Raw genomic sequence first — 18,792 nt, 5'->3', positions numbered from 1 at the left:
AGCTACTGCAGAAGTGTGCGTCGTGCTTCCCGTGGGATATTCGTATTTCACAATTTTGGAAAAGTATTAGTAACTTTTCTCGGTTTCTAAATGGGATTAACTTTGTATATATGTACTCTTTTAGTTATTATTAAAAAATAAAAATAAAAGCAATCCCTTCCAAGAAAACAGCTGAAGCTCGAGCAATCTGCCGTTGGGAGCCGTAAGGCCTTTTATATATGTCTTGCTCTTCTCACTTATTTAACCCATATTTGTCTCCACCTTTTCATTTTTGCTCTTTTATTTTTCTTTTCTTTTGGTAAATTAGAATTACATTCATTAGTTTGTATATAAGGTCTATTTTGTTGTATATCTATATCTATTTATATCTATCTATCTATCTATATCTATATCTATCTATCTATCTATCTATAGACTTTTATGCTCTTAAATATTTGAATTAAAGGTGGATATAATTGTAATAATTAAAATATTACCCAAGAATGGAATTCTTTCCCAATTTAAACTCCACATACCCTACGTATAAATTCCTACTCTACCAATATCGAAAGCTTCAAATTCAACTAAAAATTGGTAACATTGGAAATAACTATGAATTTCAACAAACTTCTAACACCAATCAAGTTCCAACTTTTCATCTATTTACCATATGTGTTCTACTTAATGTGGAAGCTTCATACTAATCCGACATGAATACAAGCACTTTTAAATACTTATCGACATGGAGAAAGACACTTTGTATAATTTATATATGTCTACCTCAAATAAATTAGGTTGTACTTATTGTTTTGGAATATCAATTTTCTCGAGGTAATTTATTACAATTTTAGTTTGTTACATAATTTTCTCTAAAATATTAGTTTTATGACTCAACAGGTTTAGAGATAAACGAAGCATCAAACTCGCAGAGGAAGAAAGCGCACAGTTGCCTGTAGTAGCATTTGAGCTTTGGCGGAGTGAGTAATTTACTTCAACAGCTTTGTAAATCTGGTTAAGATTTTTTTTAATAATTTCATAATATGAGTTCCTTCTCGAGATTAAAAATAAAAGGAACTGTAAGTTGTAACGATCTCAATGGAGAATAAACTATGTCAGCATGGCCCATAACGAGTTAATTTTGTTTTTCTTCTATTATGTATGACAAAGCTTCTTTTACTTCTTTTAGTTACCACTTCTACGAACAAATAATTTTTTTAAACGATATACATGAATATTAAGTGATAAAACACAACTGCATGTGTATTTAGAGGCCCTGCTATCGAGAAAGTGAACATGGTCGCAAATTGTTTAACAACAATAATTTCCATTGAAGGAAAAGCTTCATATCTCAAACTATAAGAAACCATCAATAAAATAATATTACTTAAATTGTTCATTGAGAGTACTTCGTAAAGTTTATTTGGGAGGATCGCTATGTAAGTAACTTTTCAAATAAATAAAATACGTAGCCAAATAATTTTAAATGTAGGCCTATAGCTGATATAACATATTCTTACAAGGGCAAAAATTACTTTTAGCATACGGTTAAAATTATATATCAATGTTAGTATGCTGATTTTTATATGTTGCATTTTCAAGAGGGATATCAATGTTAACAACAAGAGTTCTAATCATAACTAAGCAGCCAAAGTATCATAAGGGAACAAACACCAAAAATATCGTATATAAAGAAGTATTAAGTATTATATTTCTTGTTTCTATATTATAATTGCATATATTATCCACATGTCCAGACGATAATGTCGAATCATTTTGAATTCAACTATTATGTAGGTGTAATAATATTTGAAGATTATTACATTTTCCTCCAGATCATCTCTTGCTTTCATATAGATAATATTTTAAGTAAATTTAATTCTTAGTTCCTTAATTTATATAAATAACTGATTGAGAATCTATGTGAAAACGAATGTCAAAATTTTTAGCGATCAAACATCAACGTGCCATCATTATCGTGCAACGCACGTTCATAAAAACTAGTATATATATATATATATATATATATATATATATATATATATATATATATATATATATAAAATGAGTGATGTGGCATCTTTTGTTGATAGAAAATATATTTATCTATTATCTCAAATTTTTAGGAATTTAAACACAATAAACTCAATTTCTAAAAACTTTTATAAAAAAAAATCCATTACAACTGAATTTAGAAAAGGCGTGTCTTTCAAATTTCTCAAGAAACGTTTCAAACCAAAGCTTCACTTCAACATTGCATCTCTATGAAATTAAACAATGCATCTCTATGAAATTGAACTTTGCAATGTTTCCTAATTTTCCTCCATGACCTGAATTACACGTCGTGAGAAAGGTCAGAAGGTATGAATCATCATGTTTGATTGGTCTTTGACTTCATGTGTATCTGTATTAAATTTCTTTTTATTTTTTTCAGTCGCAGTCCTTTTATTTTGTTCCCAAAACAGAATGGACATCCGATTCAAAAAGTGCTTTAGTGGAACCACATCTACTCAAAATGGTGCACGTTATCTCTTCGCATCTAGCCTTCTAACTATGTGTGCTTGCATTATTGTTTGGATTTTCTCTATGTGCATGCATGGTGTCACTCCAATGTCTTCGTTTTTCTTTTTAGTCCTTTCTATTCTTTATACTTAGAATTGTAGAAGGATCTAAATAAGAAAAGGAAAGTATCCTTTGGTAATTTTATCGGAGAGAAGAACAATAGTTTTGGAGAAGAAATTAGATGAGGAAGAATGTGATTTGACTGGGGAGAAGAGAATGGTAAGGTAAAACAGAGTAGCTTATTTTTTTCCTTTTTGTCAGTAGCATTCGGTCACTCTCTCGGCTGAAGTAATATACTTGCATTTACTTGAATCATATTTTTTTGTAAAATAGCCTTACGAAAAGATATTAAATTAAATTAGGCTCACGCTTACTGTAACAGGTGTAAATGTTTAATATTTTCCAAAATATCGATTAATTTGATTCAGGTAAAACAACAAAGAAAAGGATGGTTGTTGAAAATAAGTGTCGATAGCGTGCGCGTATTTAATTACTGCTATAATTTCATCTTACCATGTTACATGACAAGTTGAAGTTTGATGCTATCATATTAATGTCCGATGACGTTAACTTTGGTCTTTTAAATGAAAGTTGAAAGTGATTATTAATCAGTACATCCTACGGAGTAGAGTAACATTATATTCATTCTTGAATTCTAGCCGAGATGTTAGTGATGACTCCTTTTGAAGTATAGAGGCAGCTCCAGGAAATTTTTAGAAAAAAGAATCAATCTATTAAAGCAGTAGTAGTAAATATGATTGTTGATGGTGTTGTAGAGCCTCCTAGAAAACACAAGATAAATTCAGAGAACATAGTAACACAATCTCCTCGCAAAAGTAGTAAAGATGATCTGCCACCCCAACTCAATTATGAGCCAATTACATGCAAGGATGGTGCTATAATTTTGCCCTGAATGGCAACAGTAGCATGTATCTCGATTAAATCTAACAGAGTAAGTGTATAGGTACAAAGTAGAAAAATCTAAAAAAGAAATGGACTGCGAAAGAATTTAATAATCCCGTTAAGGTTCATCCTTTGTGGAACTTCATGGGTCACTCCGGGTATGCATAGTTGAATTTAAACAGGATTGGTGGGATTCATGAACATTACAGCATTTGTAAAAGTTTTTGATTTGGATAAATATGGGAAGAAGGATTGAAATTCAGTAATATAATCGAGATAATTAATTGTGTATGTTTGGGTTGCGCGTGATAAAGAGCAACTCTGGGGGCATCGTTGGTAAATGGTTTCGTGATATTGAAGGTCTAAAAACGGTTTCTGGAGTTAGAGATGGAGACCAATAAATATGAAGGGGTGTAGAGAAAATTTAGTAGAACAGAATATTTTTTTAGATAATGTGATGAGTTAAAAAGAGGAGATTGCTCGAAACTACAATGCGGAAACATAATAAAATGTAAGTAAAATAGCTGGAACCAATTATATATCCTAGGATGTGGAAAGATATATACAATTAATTTATTAATATTTGATAAAGAGAAATCATGACACGATATCTATTAAGAGATCTGACTCGATTGACCTCTACAGATCTGCTAAATTTGTTCTTGCCGGAATGAAGAGCTTAATCTCTTTAGATTTTGAAGTTTGTGTGTCACGACCCGAAATTTCCAACTTCGCACCGTGATCGCGCCTAACATTTTCCTTGCTAGGCAAGCCAACGTTAGAATAATATTATCCATTTTAAAATAATTTTTAAATTTATTAATAACAAAGAATTAAATACGGAAGTAAAGTCTGAAATGCAATGAATAATCCATAAAATAACGGTATCTAAATACCATCCCAGAATTTGGTGTCACAAGTGCACGAGCTTCTAGAATAATACAAATAAAGGTCTAAATAAAATAAAGCTGTCTGAAAACAAACACACAGCTAAAGTAAAGTAGACGGGGACTTCAGAACTGCGAACGCCATGCAGTTATACCTCAAATCTCCTCTGAGTAGCTGAAATCCGAGCAAGTCTATGGTACGCCGCTGGGACCAACTCCGAAATCTACACAAGAAGTGCAAAGTGTATTATCAGTACAACCGACCTCATGTACTGGTAAGTGCCGAGCCTAACCTCGACGAAGTAGTGACGAGGCTAAGGCAGGTCACTTACATTAACCTGTACGCAATAATAGTAATAACCACAATAATAGAAATAAATCCGGTAACTCATTCTTATAGTTGAAGTCAACTCAGCAATCATATCCAATTATTATTTCAATTAATTTCTGTTGCGGCGTGCAACCCGCTCCTCCAATATATTTATTTTAATCAAGTCTGTTGCAGCGTGCAACCCGATCCACCAATATATATATATATATAACCCGATCCTCCAATATGGACTTTTAAATAAGTCTGTTGCGGCGTGCAACCCGATCCTCCAATATGGACTTTTAAATAAGTCTGTTGCGGCGTGCAACCCGATCCCCCAATATATTCATTTCAATCAATTCTGTTGCGGCGTGCAACCCGCTCCTCCAATATATTCATTTACCAATTCTTATAGAAGAAATTGCCCCAATAAATGCAACTATTAATATAAAGTGTTTAATACAACACGCATATAATAATTATGATTTAATTATGAAACAAACAATGACAAATAACAATTTATTATAAATTAGGGAGGAAATAGACAGTTTAATATTTAATATGTTAAATGTCAAGTAGCAATTAATGCACATAAGTCAAATAAGCATGCGGCAATTATTGCAAGAATTCAAGAACTAATATTTGACAAAGAATAGGAGAGAAACAATTTTTATAACAATTAATTCGTGTATTAAAACCATTTAGGATTTTCAAATAATTATGCAAACAATTAATTTGATGACGTATAGACACTCGTCACTTCGCCTATACGTCGTTCACATGCTTTTCACATAACAAATAATTTAAGGGTTCTATTCGCTCAAGTCAAGGTTAACCACGACACTTACCTCGCTTTGTAATTTCAATCAATTACTCGACCACAGATTTTTCTTTTAAATTTATCTCCAAAAGCTTCAAATCTATTCACAAACAATTCGATATACTCAATACGAATCATAGGAATTAATTCTATATGAATTTACTAATTTTCCAAAAAAAATTCGAAATTCACTTAAAAAATTGACAGTGGGGCCCACATCTCGAATCTCGGAAAAACTTACGAAATCCGAACACTCATTACGAGACGAGTCCAATCATATAAAAATTATCAAATTCCGATGTCAAATAGACCTTCAAATTTTAAATTTTCTTTTTTGGAAGATTTTATAAAAATCTGATTTTTCTTCCATAAATTCACGGATTCATGATATAAATGAGTATGGAATCATGAAATATAATCAATATAGGATAAAGAATAATTACCCCAATATTTTTCAGTAAAAATCACCCAAAAATCGTCTTACCCGAGCTCAAAATCAAAAATGGTAAAAAATGGGTCGAAATTCCATCTCCAGAACTTAAATTTACCCAGATTTTTACCCTATGCGATCGCGTACAATGCTTCGCGATCACGAAGCACATTTTTAGGCTGCCCAGCTTTTGCTCTACGCGAATGCGGCAGTGCTCTCGCGAACGCGAAGCACAACTTCTCAGCCTTCCGCTATCGCGGACTACCTTGTGCGATCGCATAATACAAATTTTGTGCTTCAGCTTATGCCTCATTCCTTCTTCGCGAACGCGGCTTTGTCCACGCGTTCGTGATGCCTTATCTTTTCCAACTGTGCGATCTCGTACAATACTATGCGATTGCATAGTACAAATTTCCATCAGTGCTCAACAAGCCTTCGTGATCGCGTCGTGATCGCGGATGAAGCCACGCGATCACGATTAAGGAAACTAGAACTGGAAATACCAGATTTTTCCAAAGTTTCAAAACACCCGTAGCCTATCCGAAACCCACCCGAGCCCTCAGGGCTCCAAACCAAACATGCACACAAGTCCTAAAATATCATACAAACTTGCTCGCGCGATCAAATCGCCAAAATAACACCTAGAACTACGAATTGAATACCAAATCGAATGAAATATTCAAGAAAACTTTAAAACTTATATTTTCACAACTAGACGTCCGAATCACGTCAAATCAACTCCGTTTCTCACCAAATTCGGCAGACAAGTCATAAATATTACAGTGGACCTATACCGGGCTTCAGAACCAAAATACGGACCCGGTGTCAATAAATCCAACATCAGAAAATTTTTAAAAATTATTAAGCTTTCAAACTTTTAATTTTTCATCAAAATTCCATATCTCGGGCTAGAGATCTCGGAATTCGATTCCGGGAATACGCCCAACTCCCAAATCACGATACGGACCTATCGGAATTGTCAAAATAGTAATCCGAGTCCGTTTGCTCAAAATATTGACCAAAGTCAACTCAGTTGAGTTTTAAAGCTCTATTTCACATTTTAATCCATTTTTCACATAAAAACTTTCCGAAAAATTATACGGACTGCACATGCAAGTCGAGGAATGATGAATAGTGCTTTTCGATGTCACGACCCAAAATTTTCACCTCCGGACCGTGATGGCGCCTAACATTTCACTTGTTAGGCAAGCCAATGTTAGAATAATATTATCCATTTTCAAAATAATTTTTAAATTTATTAATAACAAAGAACAAATGCGGAAGTAAAGTCTGAAATATAGTGAATAATTCATAAAAACAATGATGTCTAAATACCATCCCAGAATTGGTGTCACAAGTGCACCAGCTTCTAGAATAATACAAATAAGTTCCTGAATAAAATAAAGCTGTCTAGAAATAAACACACAACTAAAGTAAAGTAGATGGGGACTTCAGAACTGCGGACGCCGTGTAGTTATACCTCAAGTCTCCTCTGAGTAGCTGAAATCCGAGAAAGTCTATGGTACGCCGCTGGGACCAACTCCGAAATCTACACAAGAAGTGCAGAGTGTAGTATCAGTATAACCGACCCCATGTACTGGTAAGTGCTGAGCCTAATCTCGACGAAGTAGTGACGAGGCTAAGGCGGGTCACTTACATTAACCTGTACGCAATATTAGTAACAACAACAAATAATAAAAATAAATCAGGTAACTCATTTATAATAATTGAAGCCAACTCAGCAGTCATAACCAATTATCATTTCCATCAATTTCCGTTGCAGCATGCAACCCGCTCCCACAATATATTTATATTCAATTCTGTTGCGGCGTGCAACCCGCTCCTCCGATATATTCATTTTAATCAAGTCTGTTGCGGCGTGCAACCATCCCTCAATATATATATATATATATATATATATATATATATATATATATATATATCGACTTTTAAATAAGTCTGTTATGGCGTGCAACCCAATCCTCCAATATGGACTTTTAATAATTCTGTTGCGGTGTGCAACACGATCCTCCAATATGGACTTTTAATAAGTCTGTTGCGGCATGCAACTCGATCCTCCAATATGGACTTTTAATAAGTCTGTTGCGGCGTGTAACCCTATCCTCCAATATGGACTTTTAATAAGTCTGTTGCGGCGTGCAACCCGATACCCCAATATATTCATTTCAATCAATTCTGTTACGGAGTGCAACCCGCTCTTCCAATATATTCATTTACCAATTCTTATAGAAGAAAGTGCCCCAATAAATACAACAATTAATATAAAATTTTTAAGACAATAAACATACAATAATTATTATTTAATTATGAAACAAACAATGACAAATAACAATTTATTATGGAAATCAGGGAGAAAATAGGCAGTTTAATATTTAATATGCTAGATGTCAAATAACAATTAATTCACATAAATCAAATAAGCATGTAGCAATTATTGCAGGAATTCAAGAATTAATATTTAACAAAGAATAGGAGAGAAACAGTTATCATAACAATTAATTCGTGTATCAAAATAAATTTAGGATTTTCAAATAATTAATTTAACGACGTATAGACACTCGTCACCTCACTTATACGTCGTTCACATGCATTCCACATAACAAATAATTTAAGGCATCTATTCCCTCAAGTCAAGGTTAACCACGACACTTACCTCGCTTTGCAAATTTCAATAAATTATTCGACCACAGCTTTTCCTTTTGATTTTGTCTCCAAAAGCGTCAAATCTATTTACAAACAATTCGATATACTCAATACAAATCATAGGAATTAATTCCATATGAATTTACTAATTTTTCGGATAAAAATTAGAAATTCATTTAAATATTTGACAGTGGAACCCATGTCTCAAATCTCAGAAAAATTTATGAAATCCGAACACCCATTCCGAGACGAGTCCAACCATACAAAAATTATCAAATTCCGATGTTAAATGGACCTTCAAATCTTAAATTTTTATTTTTGGAAGATTTTATAAAAATATGATTTTTCTTCCATAAATTCACGGATTCATGATTTAAATGAGTATGAAATCATGAAATATAATCAATATAGGATAAGGAACACTCACCCCAATATGTTTCCGTGAAAATTGCCCAAACATCGCCTTACCCGAGCTCAAAAATGGAAAAGGGTTGAAAATGGGATGAATCCTATTTTCCAGAACTTAATTTCTGTTTTTTTGATTTTTACCCTTCGCGAACGCGGTCAGTACTTCACGTTCGCGAAGAAAATATTTGTGCTCCAAAACTTTGCTCTTCGTGAACGCGAAGGAAATCTCGCGAACGCGAAGCCTTGCCAAATTTGGCCTTCGCGAACGTGATACACCCTACGCGACACACGAAGCTTTATCGTTTGGTGCCCGGCCAGGCATCGTCTTTTACGCGAACGTGAACGCTTCCACGCTTTCGAGATGAATACTGCCTTCTTCCCTTCGCGAACGCGGCCCCCTCTTCGCAAATGCGAAGAGTAATTTTTACATGCCTCCAATTGCTTCGTCGCGAACGCGAGCCCCCTCTCGCGAACGCGAAGAAGGATACCAGAAGCTGAATTCTGCATTTTTTCCCAAGTCCAAAAATGATCCGTTAATCACCCGAAACCAATCCGAGCCCTCGGGGCTCCAAACCAAACATGCACACAAGTCCTAAAACATCATAAAAACTTGCTCTTGCAGTCAAATCACCAAAATAACACCTAGAACTACGAATTGAACTCCAAATCGAATGAAATTTTCAAGAAAACTTTAAAACTTATATTTTCACAACCGGACGTCCGAATCATGTCAAATCAGCTCCGTTTCTCGCCAAATTGGGCAGAAAAGTCAAAATTATTATAGTGGACCTATACCAGGTTTTGAAACCAAAATACGGACCCGGTGTCAATAAATCCAACATCAGTAACTTCTAAAAAATTATTAAGCTTTCAAACTTTTAAATGTTTCATCAAAATTCCATATCTCGGGCTAGGGACCTCGGAATTCGCTTCCGGGCATACGCCCAAGTCCCAAATCACGATACGGACCTATCGAAATTGTCAAAACACTGATTCGAGTCCGTTTGCTCAAAATGTTGACCAAAGTCAACTCAGTTGAGTTTTAAAGCTCTATTTCACATATTTATCTATTTTTCAAATAAAAACTTTCCGAAAACTTTTACGGACTACGCACGCAAGTCGAGGAGCAATAAATAGTGATTTTTGAGGTCTTAGAACACAGAATTACTTATTAAATTTAAAGATGACATTTTGGGTCAACACATTTGAGGTCTTAGAACACAAAATTACTTATTAAATTTAAAGATGACACTTTGGGTCATCAAATTCTCCACCTCTAAAATAAACGTTCGTCCTCGAACGGAGTTAGAAAAAGTACCTGAGCTGGAGAAAAGGTGTGGATATTTACTCCGCATGTCCGACTCGGACTCCCAGGTAGATGCCTCTACCAGCTGACCTCTCAATTGCACCCGAACTGAAGGATAACTCTTAGACCTCAACTGTCGGACCTGCCGGGCTAGAATAGCCACCGGCTCCTCCTCGTAAGTCAAATCTTTGTCCAATTGGATTGAGTTGAAATTTAACACATGGGACGGATCACCATGATATTTCTGGAGCATAGACACATGGAACACCGGATGAACAACTGATAAACTAGGTGGTAATGCAAAGCCTGTAGGCTACTTCACCCACCCTTTCAAGAATTTCAAAGGGTCCGATATACCTAGGGCTCAACTTGCCCTTCTTTCCGAACCTCATTACACCTTTCATAGGTGAAACCCGGAGTAATATTCTTTCTCCAACCATGAATGCAATATCACGAACTTTACAGTCGGCATAACTCTTTTGCCTAGACTAAGCTGTACGAAGTCGATCCTGAATAATCTTGACCTTATCCAAAGCATCCTGTACCAAATCGGTACCTAACAATCGAGCCTCCCCCGGTTCAAACCAGCCAACTGGCGATCAATATCGCCTTTCGTATAATGCCTCATATGGAGCCATCTAAAAGCTCGACTGGTAGCTATTATTATAAGCAAACTCAGCAAGTGGCAAGAATTGATCCTAAGAACCTCCAAAGCCTATAACACAAGCGCGAAGCATATCTTCCAATATCTGAATAGTACGCTCTGACTGTCCGTCTGTCTGTGGATGAAATATTGTACTCAACTCAACTCGCATGCCTAACTCACGTTGTACATCCCTCCAGAAGTGTGAGGTAAACTGCGTACCTCGATCTGAAATAATAGACACGGGCACACCGTGAAGGTGGACAATCTCATGAATTTAGATTTCAGCTAACCTTTCTGAAGAATAGGCAACTGCCAATGGAATGAAATGTGCTGACTTGGTCAACCTGTCCACAATGACCCAAACTGCGTCAAATTTTCTCTGAGTCCGTGGGAGTCCAACAACAAAATCCATAGTGACACGCTCCCATTTCCACTCAGGAATTTCTAACTTCTGAAGCAAACCACCAGCTCTCTGATGCTTGTACCTAACTTGCTGACAATTCAGATACCGAGCTACATATGAAACTATATCCTTTTTCATTCTCCTCCACCAATAATGTTGCCGCAAATCTTGATACATTTTGGCAGTAGCTAGATGAATAGAATACCTGGAACTGTGTGCCTCTTCAAGAATTAATTCACGAAGCCCGTCAACATTAGGCACACAAATACGACCCTGCATTCGCAGAACTCCATCTTTCCCTACAGCAACCTGTTTGGCATCACCGTGCTGCACCGGGTCCTTAAGGACAAGTAAATGAGGATCATCATACTGCCACTCTCTGATGCGCTCATATAAAGAAGACTGAGCGACTGTGCAAGCTAGAACTCGATTGGGTTCTGGAACATCTAACCTCATAAACTGATTAGCCAATGTCTGAACATCTGCATCTATTCTTACCAACTGGAATATACGCAAGACTGCCCATACTCACAGCCTTTCTACTCAAAGCATCGGCCACCACATTGGCCTTTCTGGGGTGATACAAAATGGTAATATCATAGTCTTTCAATAATTCCAACCATCTTTTCTGCCTCAAATTAAGATCTTTTTATTTGAACAGATACTGAAGGCTACGATGATCAGTAAATATCTCACACGAGACACCATAGAGATAATGCCTCCAAATCTTCGGCGCATGAACAATAGCTGCCAATTCTAAGTTATGAACATGATAATTCTTTTCGTGAACATTGAACTACCGCGACGCATATGCAATCACCCTGCCATCTTGCATTAATACTACACCAAGCCCAATATGAGATGCGTCACAATATACCGAATACGATCCTGAACCTGTAGGTAATACCAACACTAGCGCCATAGTCAAAGGGGTCTTGAGCTTCTGAAAGCTCAACTCACACTCGTCTGACCATCTGAATGGGACACCTTTCTGGGTGAGTCTGGTCAATGGGCTTGCTATAGATGAAAACCCTTCCACGAACCGACGATAGTAACCTGCTAAACCCAGGAAACTCCGGATCTCTGTAACTGAAGTAGGTCTAGTCTAATTCTGAACAACCTCTATCTTCTTAGGATCCACCTTTATGCCTTCTGCTGATGCAACATGCCCCAAAAAGGCAACTGAGTCTAACCAAAACTCACATTTTGAAAATGTGGCATATAACTGATTATTCTTCAAAGTATGAAGTACACTTCGAAGATGCTGCTCATGCTCCTCTCGACTGCTGGAGTAAATCAAGATATCATCAATAAATACAACCACAAAAGAAACCAAATAGGGCTTGAACACCGGATACATCAAATCCATAAATGCTGCTGGGGCATTTGTCAACCCAAATGACATCACTAGGAATTCGTAATGCCCATACCGAGTCCGAAAGGCTATTTTAGGGACATCAGATGCCCTAATCTTCAACTGATGGTAACCAGACCTCAAATCGATCTTCGAAAATACCTTGGCACCCTGAAGCTGATCAAATAAGTCATCAGTTCTTGGCAGTGGATATTTGTTTTTGATAGTGGCCTTGTTCAACTGTCGATAATCTATACACATCCGCATAGAGCCATCTTTTTTCTTTATAAATAGTACTGGTGCACCCCAGGGCGAGACACTGGGTCTAATGAATCCCTGATCAAGCAAGTCTTGTAACTGCTCCTTCAATTCTTTCAACTCTGGCGGTGCCATACGGTATGGTGGGATAGAAATGGGCTGAGTGCCCAGAGCCAAATCAATACAGAAGTCAATATATCTGTCGGGTGGCATCCCCAGAAAATCTGCAGGAAATACTTTTGGAAATTCACGAACAACCGGTACTGAGTCCATAGAAGGAACATCCGCACTGGGATCGCGAATATAAGCCAAATAGGCTAGACACCCTTTCTCTACCCTACGCCGAGCTTTCATATAAGAAATAACCCTACTGGCAGAATGACTAGGAGTTTCTTTCCACTCTAACTGAGGTAACCCCGGCATGGCTAGGGTCACTGTCTTGGCATGAAAATTCAATATAGCATGATAAGGTGATAGCCAATCCATACCCAAGATGACATCAAAATCTACTATATCAAGAAGTAGAAGATCCACACTAGTCTCAAGACTACCAATAGTAACCACACACGAACGATAGACATGATCTACTACAACAGAGTCTCCCACCGGTGTAGATACACACACAGAAGCACTCAGAGAATCACAAGGCACAACTAAATATGAAGCAAAATAGGAGGATACATAGGAATAAGTAGATCCTGGATCAAATAAAACTGAAGCATCTCTATGGCAAACTGAAATAATACATGTGATCACAACATTAGATGACTCGGCCTCAGGCCTAGTTGGAAAAGCATAAAATCGGGGTTGAGCCCTACCACTCTGAACTGCGTCCCTGGGACGGCCTCTAACTGGCTGGCCTCCACCTCTAATGGTCTGACCTCCACCTCTAATGGCCTGACCTCCACCTCTAGCTGGCTGAGCAGGCGGTGAAGCAATCGGTGCCGGTATGATGGCACGAGAATCCTGTTGAGATCTGTTAATCGCCAACCTAGGGCAATACTTCTGATGTGACCAATGTTCCCACACTTATAACACCTATCCTGAAGTCGTGGCTGCTGAAGCTGAAGCTGACCCGAATGGGCTGGATAACTGTTGTAGTAACTCTGGAGTGGTGGTGCACTGATAGGAGCTGAATGCGCACTAAATGCTGGCTGCCCGTAGTAAGGCATAATAGGACCGTGACTCCCTGAAGCACCATGAGATGCATGAAGCGCTGAATGAAACGGCCTGGGAGGATGACCTCTACCAAAATTACCCCTGCCTCCAGACGAGGCACCACTAAAACTACCGAACTGACGAGGCCTCTTATCAGACCTCTGCCCTCTCTCCTGTGTAAGAACCATCTTAATCCTCCTCGCGACATTAATAGCCGCCTGAAAAGAAATCTCACTTCCAGTCTCCTTGGTCATCTGAAGCCTGATAGAGTGAGTGAGTCCCTCAATAAACCTCCTCACTCTCTCTCCCTAAGTAGGTAGTAAAAGGAGAGCATGACGGGCCAAATCCACGAAACAGGACTCATACTGAGTAACAGTGCATACTGCCCTTCTGTAAACACTCAAATTACTTGCGGTAATCCTCTCTCAGTGTGATAGGAAGGAACTTCTCCAGAAATAGCTGAGAGAACTGCTCCCAGGTAAGTGCAGGCGATCCAACTAGTCTGGACAATATATAATCTCTCCACCACCTCTTAGCGGAACCCGTCATCTGAAATACAGTGAATAATCCATAAAATAACGGTATCTAAATACCATCCCAGAATTTCATGTCACAAGTGCACGAGCTTCTAGAATAATACAAATAAAGGTCTAAATAAAATAAAGCTGTCTGAAAACAAACACACAGCTAAAGTAAAGTAGATGGGGACTTCAGAACTGTGGACGTCGTGCAGTTATACCTCAAATCTCCTCTGGTAGCTGAAATCCAAGCAAGTCTATGGTACGCCACTAGGACCAACTCCGAAATCTGCACAAGAAGTGCAGAGTGTATTATCAGTACAACCGACCCCATGTACTGGTAAGTACCGAGCCTAACCTCGACGAAGTAGTGACGAGGCTAAGGCAGGTCACTTACATTAACCTGTACGCAATAATAGTAGTAACCACAATAATAAAAATAAATCCGGTAACTCATTCTTATAGTTGAAGTCAACTCAGCAATCATATCCAATTATTATTTCAATCAATTTCTGTTGCGGCGTGCAACCCTCTCCTCCAATATATTTATTTTAATCAAGTCTGTTGCGGCGTGCAACCCGATCCACTAATATGAACTTTTAATCAAGTCTATTGCAGCGTGCGACCCGATCCCCCAATATGGACTGTTAATAAGTCTGTTGCGGCGTGCAACCCGATCCCCCAATATATTCATTTCAATTAATTCTATTGCGGCGTGCAACACGCTCCTCCAATATATTCATTTACCAATTCTTATAGAAGATTTTGCCCCAATAAATACAACAATTAATATAAAATTATAAGACAACAAGCATATAATAATTATAATTTAATTATGAAATAAACAAGGACAAATAGCAATTATTGAGGTTCACGAGCAAAGGTTCTGACTTATTAGACTTCAAACTGAGTGGAAAACAATTATACGGACATAACTATCTTATTTTTTTTCAGCATATTCATTTCTCAATCAATATAAATATAAATATTCTACAAAAATTTATGCCAATACATTATTTCACAAATTAATTTAGGAGGCAAAGGTCAATTTAAGCTTTATCAGAATCTACTTCCAGAAGGGTAAGCGCCTGTTGATACAACTAGAGCCAAGTAATCGAGATGCTTCTTTGGTTTAAAGATGTAATGCTGAGAACGAGTAATTGTACCACCAGGCTGAGGAGCAGGATGAGTCAGCTTGTGGTTGTTTCTTGTATCTATATAAATGTGGTCTAAACTCTAATTGAAGGTTGTTGCTTATATCTATATAATTCTGGTCTCAACTCTAAAGAAAGGCGATATGGTAACCGAGAAAAATATATGTCTTTCTTTTCCCCCATTTTTATCATTTGCCTTTGATTTTTCTGTTTTCTTTTCAAGGCGCGACGGTGATTGTAATAATTAAAGTGCTTCTGAATAATGGGACGGTTGCAACAATAGAATTGTTTTGACAATTAAAGGTTTACTTTTTTTTATAATCGTTTTTGTACTTTCACATAAGAAAATGACGGCAAAAATAGGAAAAGAACAGAAAGAAGGGAAACAATAACGATATGGAAAGAACTGAAACCAAAGGTGATTACCTGAAACAAGAAGGCAGAAGTTGTCACAAGAATATAAGCTGCCTTCTTTTTTTGGTAAGTACTCTTCCTCACTTTTGATGTAATTTATATTTATGTGAATGAATGTGATCAAAATGAACAATCATATAATCCATTTATCTGTAAATTAAGTTCATTTTACTCAAAAGTTGGAAGAACCAAGCACGCACACACAAAATGCAGGCACACTACGCATTGAGTTCATCTTGACCCATCCCATTTAAAGTTGGACTGATTTTTACCCTAAATTGATCCATGAGTAAATTTGTTAATTAAAATATCTTTAAAGTAATTCTTTTTTTGTTCATGTTATATATGACTATAACAAAAGAAAAAAAGTCCTATTTGATAATTAAACAATTATAAGAAAACAACACACATTAATTAAAGCTTGACAAGAGTTGAGTGGTTGGCCTATAAACCAAATTTTAGCTCATCTTGACCCAGCCATCTCAGCCAAGTAATGACTCGCCCATTTATTGACTCAGCCTATTTTGACCCGACCAAAATCAGCCGAACCCGTCCATTTGACAGCCCTAGTACCACAATAACATATACAGTAAAAGATTGCATTTAACTATATAAGCTGATTAATTAGGAAAAGAACCTTTGATATCAGAAGTGCTATATATATATATATATACACATAGAAAAAGCTGTCAATATCAAATACATTAATCACTAGAAATAGATCAAGAGGCACCTACCAAGCTGGAGGAAGTATAACAATACCTTCTGTATTACATTATTACGTGGCCGGAGGTGCGTGTTAGGATTAAGGAGAGACAGTAACAGGGCGGCTCTCCTTTGGCATGTCAGCTGAAATATATATGTGATGTTGTCACTATACATAATTTACTGCATGCCAATAGAGAGTAGCCCTATCACTATTTCCCTTATTATCATTCACCAACTCTTCTTTCTCATCACTTTTCTGCTTCTGCTTCTGCTTCATCACAATAGAGCTCTTCACGCTTTATAGAGCATCTCTTCCCAGTTTAAGAGACGGAATAAACTCCTGGAGAATCGGCATATCCTTCGATTTTTGGTGTTGTGGCCTTTGGGTATCTTCTTGCATTAGGGGGTTACTTTTTCTAGGGTCAGAAATTGGGGCGGCTTTCTTATCTTTTACCAATCTATTTCGTGATAATAGCTCCTTTAATCACTCAGTCGCCTTGTCCATGAATTTATTTTGTAGGTGAGATGCAGAAAAAAGATGCTGAAAGTTTGAGATGCTGTATGATTTTATGCCTATGTACTATGAAGTGTGTCATTTGACGACTAAGGAGGCAAAGGACCTTCAAACAGCATATACTTTGTCATATTCCTCTTCTTTCTTCCATCTATATGGAGTATATTTCTATCTCGGGTTTATTTGTTCCCCCTTCTTTTTTTTTTAATTGTGGCTTTTCGTTTTCCCGAATTCCAATCTCACTTATGCTTATAAGTTTTTATGATTTCAAATCTTTCGGATGCCAGGAAATCAAATATTTTGCTTCCTTTGACTTACTTGGATATAATGAAAAGTTCGATGTCCATTGTTGAGTTCTCTCATATTACTCAAATGTGTTGTCAGTTGTGCCCGTTTTACATTTCTCGCTAATCCAAACTGATGATCACTGTGCTCTTTGATAAGTTATGTGTCTTTTGTATTATGATGATTTAACAAACTTTATATGAGAACCAGATAAGGAACCAGTTACACATTCTCAAAGTGCTCAAGAATAACAAGTCACATGTTTGATACAAGTTCCAACATGATCAGTCAAAGAAACGTTAGAGATAACAGATGGCTATCAGTTCCTCTAGTGACAGTACAAGTCAACTCCATATAGCTGTTAAAGTCACTGCACTATTTCTCTGCACACGCAACAGTGCATCAGTCACTTTATGGAGCATGCCTTATACCGGATAATTGCATACATCATTCCAATGACCTCACTTATATATTACCAATACGAGGGAAGGAAAAATACACACTTGCTGTAACGACCCGACCGGTCGTTTTGAGTATTACAGCCTCGTTCCCCCATTTACTGCTCAACTTATGCTTTACGGTTATTTTATGACTTACCGGATTAGTTGGATAGGGTCCGGAAGGATTTCAGAGTGAAATGAGACACTTAGTCTCGTAATTAAAAACTTAAGTTGGAAAAATTAACCGGATGTTGACTTATATGTAAACGACCTCGGATTTGAATTATGATGATTCCAATAGCTCCGTATAGTGATTTTAGACTTAGAAGCGTGTCTGAAAAATTATTTGGAGGTCCGTAGTAGAATTAGACTTGAAATGGCGAAAGTCAAATTTTTGAAAAGTTTGACAGGGGGGTTGTCTTTTTGATATCGGGGTCGGAATCTGATTTTGTAAATTGAAATAGGTCTGTAATGTGAAATGTGACTTGTGTGCAAAATTTGAGATCAATCAGATGTAATTTGATAGGTTTCGGCATCGGTTGTGGAAGTTGAAGTTTCAAAGTTCATTGATTTTTGATTGAGGTGTGATTCATGTTTTTGATGTTGTTTGAGGTGATTTGAGAGTTCAAATAAGTTCGTATTGGGATATAAGACTTGTTGGTATGTTTGGTTAA

The sequence above is a fragment of the Nicotiana tabacum genome, chromosome 4 (genome assembly GCF_000715075.1).
Source record: "Nicotiana tabacum cultivar K326 chromosome 4, ASM71507v2, whole genome shotgun sequence".
Lineage (NCBI taxonomy): Eukaryota > Viridiplantae > Streptophyta > Magnoliopsida > Solanales > Solanaceae > Nicotiana > Nicotiana tabacum.
The sequence above is the reverse complement of the archived record's forward strand: the minus strand, read 5'-3'. Positions refer to the sequence as shown.